Source organism: Lindgomyces ingoldianus (genome assembly GCF_010093535.1).
Source record: "Lindgomyces ingoldianus strain ATCC 200398 unplaced genomic scaffold BDR25scaffold_28, whole genome shotgun sequence".
NCBI lineage: Eukaryota > Fungi > Ascomycota > Dothideomycetes > Pleosporales > Lindgomycetaceae > Lindgomyces > Lindgomyces ingoldianus.
The window spans coordinates 827,240-836,880 of NW_022985189.1; positions in this window are offsets into that span (position 1 = coordinate 827,240).

Consider the following 9,641-nt stretch of genomic DNA (forward strand, 5'->3'; position numbering starts at 1 on the left):
ACTGCCTAATAGGCTCTAGCAGGATGTCACAATAGATTTTATAACGCAGCTGCCCTCTTATAAATACCTAGAGTTAGTATATAATGCAATCCTTATAATAGTAGACTATCTTACTAAGATAGCCTACTATGTGCTAGCTAAAGCTAATTAGGAGGCTTTAGACCTAGTAAAGGTTTAGTTAAAAAAAGTTATTTACTTTTATAAAGTTTTAAAGAACATTATCTCTAATTAAGAGCTAATAATAAACTTAAAGTACTAAAATAGTTTTTATTACTATCTTAGCACATAAAAAAATTTTTTTATTAGCCTACTATCCTAAAACTAATAAGTAGACTAAAAGACAAAACTAAACTCTAGAATAGTACCTTAGATGTTACTATTACCTAGAATAAGATAATTAGGTAATATAGTTACTAGTAGTAAAGTTTATGTATAATAATAGTGTATATATAACTACAGAAGTTACTCTTTTCTAAGCATACTACAAAGCAAACCTAAGAGGGCTAGATTAGCCTAGAGAACCCCTAGGTTAGAGGGAATTGCACATAGTAAACAGAGTTGCTGCAAAAGCACTTGCTCTATAGTTAAAATGCTGCTAGAAAATTATTGCTGTAAATATGTATTAAAAGAAGTATGTAGATAAATAACAAAAGCATATATAGCTACAAGTAAAAAAATAAGGTATTAATCTCTAATAAATACATAAAATTAATAAGGCTAAAAAAAAGAGTTAGACTAGAAGTTCTTAGAACTAAAAAAAGCTATAGGCTAGATTAGTATAAAGGTGTATAAAGTAAACTTACCTAATCTAAAAGAAGTTTATCTAGTATTCTATGTCTTACTTTTAGAGCTATATACCTAGAAAGGGCGTCTAGAGTTGTAATTAAAACTAATTATAAACACTCTACATGCTATAAGAGATAATATGTACTATATAAAGAAAATACTTAACTAGATAACGTACTTTATAGGCAAGTTGCTCACACACCTAAGTTGCTTACTTTTGCTAAGACCCTACTAAACTACTCTTTCTACACTAATGCATTCCCCACAACACTACTTAGACGCGCTAAAAGAATGTTAGATACAGCTTACACTCTAAGCTTTTAAATAAGACATAAAACTTTTAAAGAAATATGCTATAGCTATATGTAAAGTTCTATAAAAGATAACAAATAACTATAGCGCTAGATAACCTTTACAAGCTAATTCTACAGCTAAATTATAAAGGCTAGGTAATAAAAAGAAGTAGGTAATTGTTAAGACTATACTTAAGCTATATGCGTAAGGAATTTCCCCTTAGATAGCATTTATAGCTAATATAGCTAATTCTTTGCGCGCTAAGCGTAATCTAGGCTATGTTTGCATAAACTAGCCTAGTATGTTTGTAAATTATTATTTAAAGCTTAAAGTAACATTTAAGTGTAAGTATAACTATAAAAGAGCTTTTTATAAGAGTCCTAGGGTAATTTAGGGCAGGTTTAGCCTTATAGAGAATATTAAAGCTAAGTATAGCATCTAGGATAATAACATGTACAACTTTAGCAAAATAAGGTTTATAATTAGCTAGATATCTTTTAACTATACTTATGCTTAAAACTTTACTTTAAGCTCTAAATAACACTTTACAAACGTACTAGGCTAGTTTATATAAACATAGCCTAGATTACGCTTAGCGCGCAAAGAATTAGCTATATTAGCTATAAATGCTATCTAAGAGGAAATTCCTTGCGCATATAGCTTAAGTATAGTCTTAACAATTACCTGCTTCTTTTTATTGCCTAGCCTCTATAATTTAGCTGTAGAATTAGCTTGTAAAGGTTATCTAGCGCTGTAGTTATTTATTGTCTTTTATAGGACCTTATATATAGCTACAGCACATTTTTTTAAGAGTTTTATGTCTTATTTAAAAGCTTAGAGTGTAAGCTGTATTTAATGTTCTTTTAGCGCGTCTAAGTAGTGTTGTAGGGAATGCATTAGTGTAGAAAGGGTAGTTTAGTAGGGTCTTAGCAAAAGTAAGCAACTTAGGTGTGTGAGCAACTTGCCTATGAAGTACGTTACAGAATTTAGTTAGAGTATAAAAATATTTTATAAAATAAAAAAGTTATTTATTTAAAAAAAACTTATAAAAACTTAGGCCTAATATTAGCCTAAACGCATTAAAAGTGTTCTAGAAAAGTAAAAGAATATATAATAAAAGATTAAATTATGCTAGTTTAAGTTAAACTTTTTTAAAAAAAAGAAGTAACTTAATAAATTAAGTATAGCTACTTTTACCTTATTTTTTCCTTACTTAAGGTTTTTTTAATAAGAGGTGTTTAATAGCGCTATAGAAATAAAAAGATAACATAGCTTATTTAGACCTAAGATTCTTTATTTAGACTAAGTAAGGCTATTCTAGCATAGAATAGCTTATAAGAGTTAAAAAGAGAGTTATTTTAACTTAGGAAAATCTATTATGTAGAAGAAATAAACATTCTAGCCTAAAATAACTTATACTAGTAAAAAAAGAGCAGAGTTTAGGTTTAGTAAGACATTCTAGAATTTTTAAAATAAAAGAGCTATAAAGTAAGTAAGCTAGAAGTAGATTAATCTATTACTACTAAAATAGTTACACTTTAAGTCTAAAAAACATAATCTAAGGGTATTTTACTTTATTAAAAAAAGAAGAAAGAAGCTTAAGCTAAAGAACCTAAAACTACACTATACTATACATTCTTAACTATTTTTACTATAGGATGTCCTAGATTACACTAGATTGTGCTATTAGGGTCTTAGATTAGACATTAAGATTCTTTGTAAGTAAATTTATAATAGTAGAAGAACTATTAAGATATTTCTTATTATACTTAGTTAGCTACTTTTTTTTAGCTAAAGTTTAATCCTAACTAGCCTTATTTTTAATATTATTAGCCTTATTATGCTTTTTAAAGATGTAGTAGACTGCTTTAGCAGCTTTAGCAGCATTAACATAACAACATTGCTTAGCTTTAGTAACACAGACACTTTTAACCTTATATTTCTTCTATTATGCTAGTTAGAGCTAGAATAGTTAGAAATAGCGCACACTTACCTTCTTAAATAAAGTTATAGTAGCTTTATTTTTATTAAAGTCTTTTTTAAGCGCTTTACACTTTTTTTTTCTCTTTCTTAGCAATGTTAGCTTTAAAGTAGGCGCGCTTCTTAAAAACAACTCTAGTCTTAGCAATTTTGCCTATAACACTACTATGCGTGTACAGATAGTAGTTGTACAGGATTTTGTTTTTACTATAAGCTATTAAGAGCTAGAACAGAGCTAATTAAGCTAGATTATGCTATAATAAAAAGACTTACACTTAAAAGTATTAAATAATAGTGTTTACTTATAATATAACTATTACATTAGCCTATGCTAACTAAGTAGAGTTAAGTAGATTAATAAAGGCTAAAATGTTAAGCATAGTGTTCTTAAGAGCCTGTTGTTTAGGTTTAAAAAAGATAGGGAGCTATCTAAGGTTAGCATAGATAGACTACGCGTAAATATGCTAGAAAAAGCTAAAATACACACTTTAAAGCACTTTTTACTAGATTTAAGGTAATAAGCACACTTTATGTACTTAATTTTCTCTTCTTTTATACTATAACATAACTTGTTGTCTAAGAGCATGTAACAGCTACTACTCTTATCTATAATGCTCTTATAAGATATTTTGTTAACATATTAGACATAAAAGTTATTAAAGTGTAAGTATATATTAGCTAAGACTAATTAATCTTTTTTAAAAAAAAAACTATAGCTAGATTGTAATAAAGTAGGCTACAGAAGTCTATTTTAAGGTTATAAAGTAAAATTAAGTGTAAAGAAAGAAGCTAAAAGCAGATTAGACAACAGGCAGGCGCAAGTAAGGTAAAATAGAACTATTAAAGCTTGTTAGCACCTTTTTATGCTAAATTACGCTAGAGTAGCTTAGAATATACTTACCTTAAAAGTTTAAAATCTTCTAAATTCTAACCTATAGAGAGGGCAGAGGTGTAAAGGAGATAGACTTCTAGGACAGTTAGACCCTATATATACTGTTCTAACTGCTACTCTATTAACATAAAAAATACTGCTATTTTACCTTTACTTTTACTTTGTACTTTTACTTTACCTTTACCTTTATTTTGCACTTTTACTTTACCTTTACCTAACAACTCTAGGTTGTTTTTAAATAAACTTATATAAAATTAACTAAAATAGGCAGGAGTAAGCCTTTAAGGCATTACATAGCACTTTATTATGCTACTTAGGCCTATTGTTATCTGTTCTATCCTCTAAGTTGTAGGATTACTATAAGGGGGGATAATGTAAGGCTAGATGTTCTAGAACAGGCTAGTACAGCCTCACCTAACCTGTTTAGAGGTTATATGATCTGTGCTTTGTATATAAGCATGAATCCTAACAAGCGAGGCTTAGCAGCGATTCGTCTCTCTTACAATACACTTCTATCTTTCTCTGAAACCTTGCTCTCGGTGCTATTAGTGCTATCTACCATCCTATCTTTACAGAAAGTGTATAGCTATTAGCGTTAAATTTATCTAGTTATTAGTGTAAAGTTAAAACTAAATAGCAAAAGGGCTATCTAAGTGTAGCCTTATTTAAATTATTATTTTCTTATTAGTTCTAAATGCTCCCCTATTATATTGTATATATAGGTAGCATTGTGTAAAAAAAGGCCTAAGGTCTTTAGTGTTAACATACTTTATAGGCAAGTTGCTTACACACTTAAGTTACTTACTTTTGCTAAAACCTTACTAAACTACTTTTTTACACAAATGTATTCCTAACAACACTACTTAGATGTGCTAAAAAAATGTTAAATATAGCTTATACTTTAAGTGTTTAAATAAAATATAAAACTTTTAAAAAAACATGCTGTAGCTATATATAAAGTCTTTTGAAAATAATAAATAACTAAGAGGCTAGATAACTTTTATAAGCTAATTTTATAGCTAACTTATAAAGGCTAAGTAATAATAAAGAGTAAGTAATTATTAAAAACATACTTAAGCTATATGTGTAAAGATTTCCCCCTTAAATAGCATTTATAGCTAATATAGATAATTATTTATGCGCTAAGCATAATCTAGGCTATGTTAGCATAAACTAGCTTATTATGTTTATAAAGTGTTATTTAAAGCTTAAAGTAAAATTTAAGTATAACTATAACTATAAAAAAGCTTTTTATAAAAGTTCTAAAGTAATTTAAAGCTAGTTTAGCCTTATAAAGAATATTAAAGCTAAGTATAGTATTTAAAATAGGCTTTATAATAAGCTAACTATTTATTAACTATACTTATACTTAAAAATTTTACTTTAAGCTTTAGATAACACTTTATAAACATACTAGGCTAGTTTATGCTAATATAGCCTAGATTATACTTAGTGCGTAAAGAATTAGCTATATTAGCTATAAATACTATATAAAAAGAAAATCCTTGCATATAGAGCTTAAGTATGTTTTTAATAATTACTTACTTTTTATTATTACCTAGCTTTTATAAGTTTGCTATAGAATTAGATTATAAAAGTTATTTAGCGGTTTATTTATTTATTATTTTTTAAAAGACTTTATATATAGCTATAACATGTTTTTTTAAGAGTTTTTGTTAGATATGCGCACCTACTGTCAAGACAGGAGGAACGCTGGACGAAAGCTGCTACATAGTACAAGCAATAAGCTCGAACAGTATGTTGCTGCAAATTGCTGCATGTTGCAGCATTTTGCAGTATTTTGCAACAAATTGCAGCATGTTGCAAGCTGGTCGCGCATAGAGCTAGTGCGCGAGGGACTCGGACTAAAAAAACAAGGCCGAGCAACATAAGCAGAGCAGACAAAAAAAGATCAATCAATCAATACAATCAATCATCATCCCATACATCATATCCAAACCCATCATTCATCTTAGGAAGCCTAGAAACAGTGCTTTAATCTAACAGTTTTATATCTTATTTAAAAGCTTAGAGTGTAAGCTATATCTAACATTCTTTTAGCATGTCTAAGTAGTGTTGTTAGAAATGCATTAGTGTAAGAAAAGTAGTTTAGTAGGGTCTTAGTAAAAGTAAGTAACTTAGGTGTGTAAGCAACTTGCCTATAAAGTACGTTACTAGTAAATAGCTTAAAGAGAGCTAGTTATAATGTTGTTTTAGCTGCAATGCTTATTTTTTTTTAATAACGTACTTCATAGGCGAGTTGCTTACACACCTAAGTTGCTTACTTTTACTAAGACCCTACTAAACTACTCTTTCTACACTAATGCATTCCCTATAACACTACTTAGACGCGCTAAAAGAATGTTAGATACAACTTACACTTTAAGCTTTTAAATAAGACATAAAACTCTTAAAAAAATATGCTGCAGCTATATGCAGAGTTTTATAAAAGACAATAAATAACTACAGCACTAGATAACCTTTATAAGCTAATTCTATAGCTAAATTATAAAGGCTAGGTAATAAAAAGAAGCAGGTAATTATTAAGGCTATACTTAAGCTATATGCGTAAGGAATTTCCTTTTAAATAGCATTTATAGCTAATATAGCTAATTCTTTATGTGCTAAGTGTAATCTAGGCTATGTTTACATAAACTAGCCTAGTACATTTATAAAGTGTTATTTAAAGCTTAAAGTAATATTTAAGTATAAGCATAACTATAAAAGAGCTTTTTATAAGAGTTCTAAAGTAATTTAAAGCAGGTTTAGCCTTATAAAGAATATTAAAGCTAAGTATAGCATCTAGAATAATAACACATATAACTTTAGTAAAATAAAGTTTATAATTAGCTAAATATCTTTTACTTATACTTGCGCTTAAAACTTTACTTTAAGCTTTAAATAATACTTTATAAATGTACTAGGCTAGTTTATGTAAACATAGCCTAGATTATGCTTAGCGTGCAAAGAATTAGCTATATTAGCTATAAATACTATTTAAGAGGAAATTCCTTGCGCATATAGCTTAAGTATAGTCTTAATAATAACCTACTTTTTTTTATTACCTAGCCTTTATAATTTAGCTGTAAAATTAGCTTATAAAGGTTATCTAGTGCTATAGTTATTTATTATTTTTTATAAAACTTTATACATAGCTGCAGCATATTTCTTTAAAAGTTTTATGTCTTATTTAAAAGCTTAGAGTGTAAGCTATATCTAACATTCTTTTAGCGCGTCTAAGTAGTGTTATAGGGAATGCATTAGTGTAGGAAGGGTAGTTTAGTAGGGTCTTAGCAAAAGTAAGCAACTTAGGTGTGTAAGCAACTTGCCTGTGAAGTACGTTAATCTATTTTATAAATTAGCTATCTTAAGTTACACAGCTTAAATTTAAGAGCTTAGAGTAGTTTAAGCTAGCTAAGCTAGTGCTATAACGATTCTCATGAATCGTTCCATCTCGGGTCGCTCGGAACCTATCCGAAGGGATCTCGTATCGACTCTGTATCGGCCCCGACCCTGACTCGACCCCGACCCCTGCTGTTACCCCTATTCCCTCATGTATTTAGTCGCACCTCTCCTCTTAGCTAGCTTAGTAGTTTTCTGATATCCTCTGTACAAGGCCTATAGGTGTCAATGGCATTCCCAGGTTTCTGAATCCCCACGCACTCCCATATGCCTCTGAGTGGATTCATACCGCATTCGGACCCATTGTCTTGCCTGCGCTGTTACAAGTGCTACTTTTAGCGCATTAATTTTGTATTTTATTACCTTAAGTTTTTATAACTTATTATACATAGCGTTAATTTACTTAGTTAAGGCTTTTTTATTAGGTGTTAGATTCTTACTAGATCTTAATAAGACTAAGCTAATTATGCCTATGTCTATAGTAGTTCTTCTAGAATTTATATTTTATTTAAGATATAGTAATTAATGTTATAATCCTTGCTTTTTAAAGTCTTTTAGACGCTAAGAGCACATAGGCCTTTATAAGTACAGTAAAAAAGAGGGAGTGTAGTAAAGGGTGTACAGTCCTTAGTAAGCTTAACAGAATAGAAAAGGTGTTAGAAGTAGCTAGAATATAGTTTGCCCTCTACCAGCAATATAAAGCGCTAGGTTAAACAGTTTAATTAAATAAAAGTAAAGGTGTATATAGTGTAAGATACACTTATAGTATTATGCTTATTAAAAAGTAATAATGCTACTTAGTTTATATAAGAAATAAACTAAACTTTAATTATACTCTTCTAAAGATTAATTAAAGAGGTCTTTATATATAAAAAGTCCTATGTAGTAATTATAGAGCTTAGCTTTGCTAAGCCTTTATTATGTACTTATTTATAGTAGTAATTGCAGGGCTTAGCCTTACTAAGTCTATAATTCCTGCAATCCCTAGCGTGTATTCCTATTAGGTAACAGACTTTCTAAGTGGCTGGTCCTCTAGTTTAGGGTCTGGTTTGTCTAGACTAACTGTTTCTTCCTATTCCACCATGAACGGGTTCCATCCTTGTCTGTTCGAGGAGTGGAGAATCTGCTGATGGTCCCGACTCGTCCAGCCGTAGACCGTAACATAGTGTAAGTAGAGATTCTAACATAAATCTATATAATGTATTATAAGTACATTGTAATATATGCATAGATCTTTACACTATATAGTTTTAGCTTACTATAGCTATTAATCGACTAGATAAAGTTTAGACTAGGAATAATATACTCTCTATAGTGTTACTGTAAGTTGCGCTTACAGCGCTTTACTGTCTTATAGTTTATTATATAATAAATATAAAATAACTAGTCCTGTGTAATAATATAGCTATATTAATAAAAATGTATATAAAAATAATTTTCTTATACTTATTAATAATACCTTTTTTAGCTTTTAACAAATAAGTTATTATATAACATAGTCTATAAGCAAATGTTTAACACAAGCAAGTGTTTAGCCCTACTACTAAAATTAAACTTTAAATACTGTTAATTTAACAACGCAAAAAGATACTATATAACATAAACTGCTACAGGGTTATTTAATATCCTTAGATTTATATTTGCATGTATAAGAGTTATGCTTAGGCTTGTTACAGCGTTTACAGCGCTGTACGCGCGCTGCGCTGCTATTAGCAGTTAACTCCTTCTAAGGCCTTTTACTACCTCTTACTATACTAGTAAGCTTTTAAGTACTTAACTTAAAGCCTTAGTTACTTATTAAAGTTTTTTCTTGTTAAACTTACTTTTTTTTACGCTACTTATACTTTATAGCTGCTTTATAAGCTCTTTCTAAAGCAGCTGCTTAATTGCGCTATAGAATAGTAACATAAGCTATTTTAATAGCGCCCTTACTTAGCTGCTTTACTAGATTAAGTATAGTAAATAAAAATTAATTTTAATACTTTTAAATTTAATTATATAGTAAAGTTGTCGCGTACAGCTATCTGTCTATATATATCCTTTTGCTGTGCTAGCTAGGAGGTTAACCTTTTAGCAAACGCAACAAAAGTTAACTAAGCTTTAACTTTATAAGAATTACTAGGTGTTTAAGCCTTCTAGGCAGTATCTAAGAGTAGAGTAGCTAGCTAATCAGGTAGCTGTATATTTGTCAGATATGCGCACCTACTGTCAAGACAGGAGGAACGTTTGACGAAAGCTGCTACATAGTACGAGCAATAAGCTCGAACAGTATGTTGCTGCAAATTGC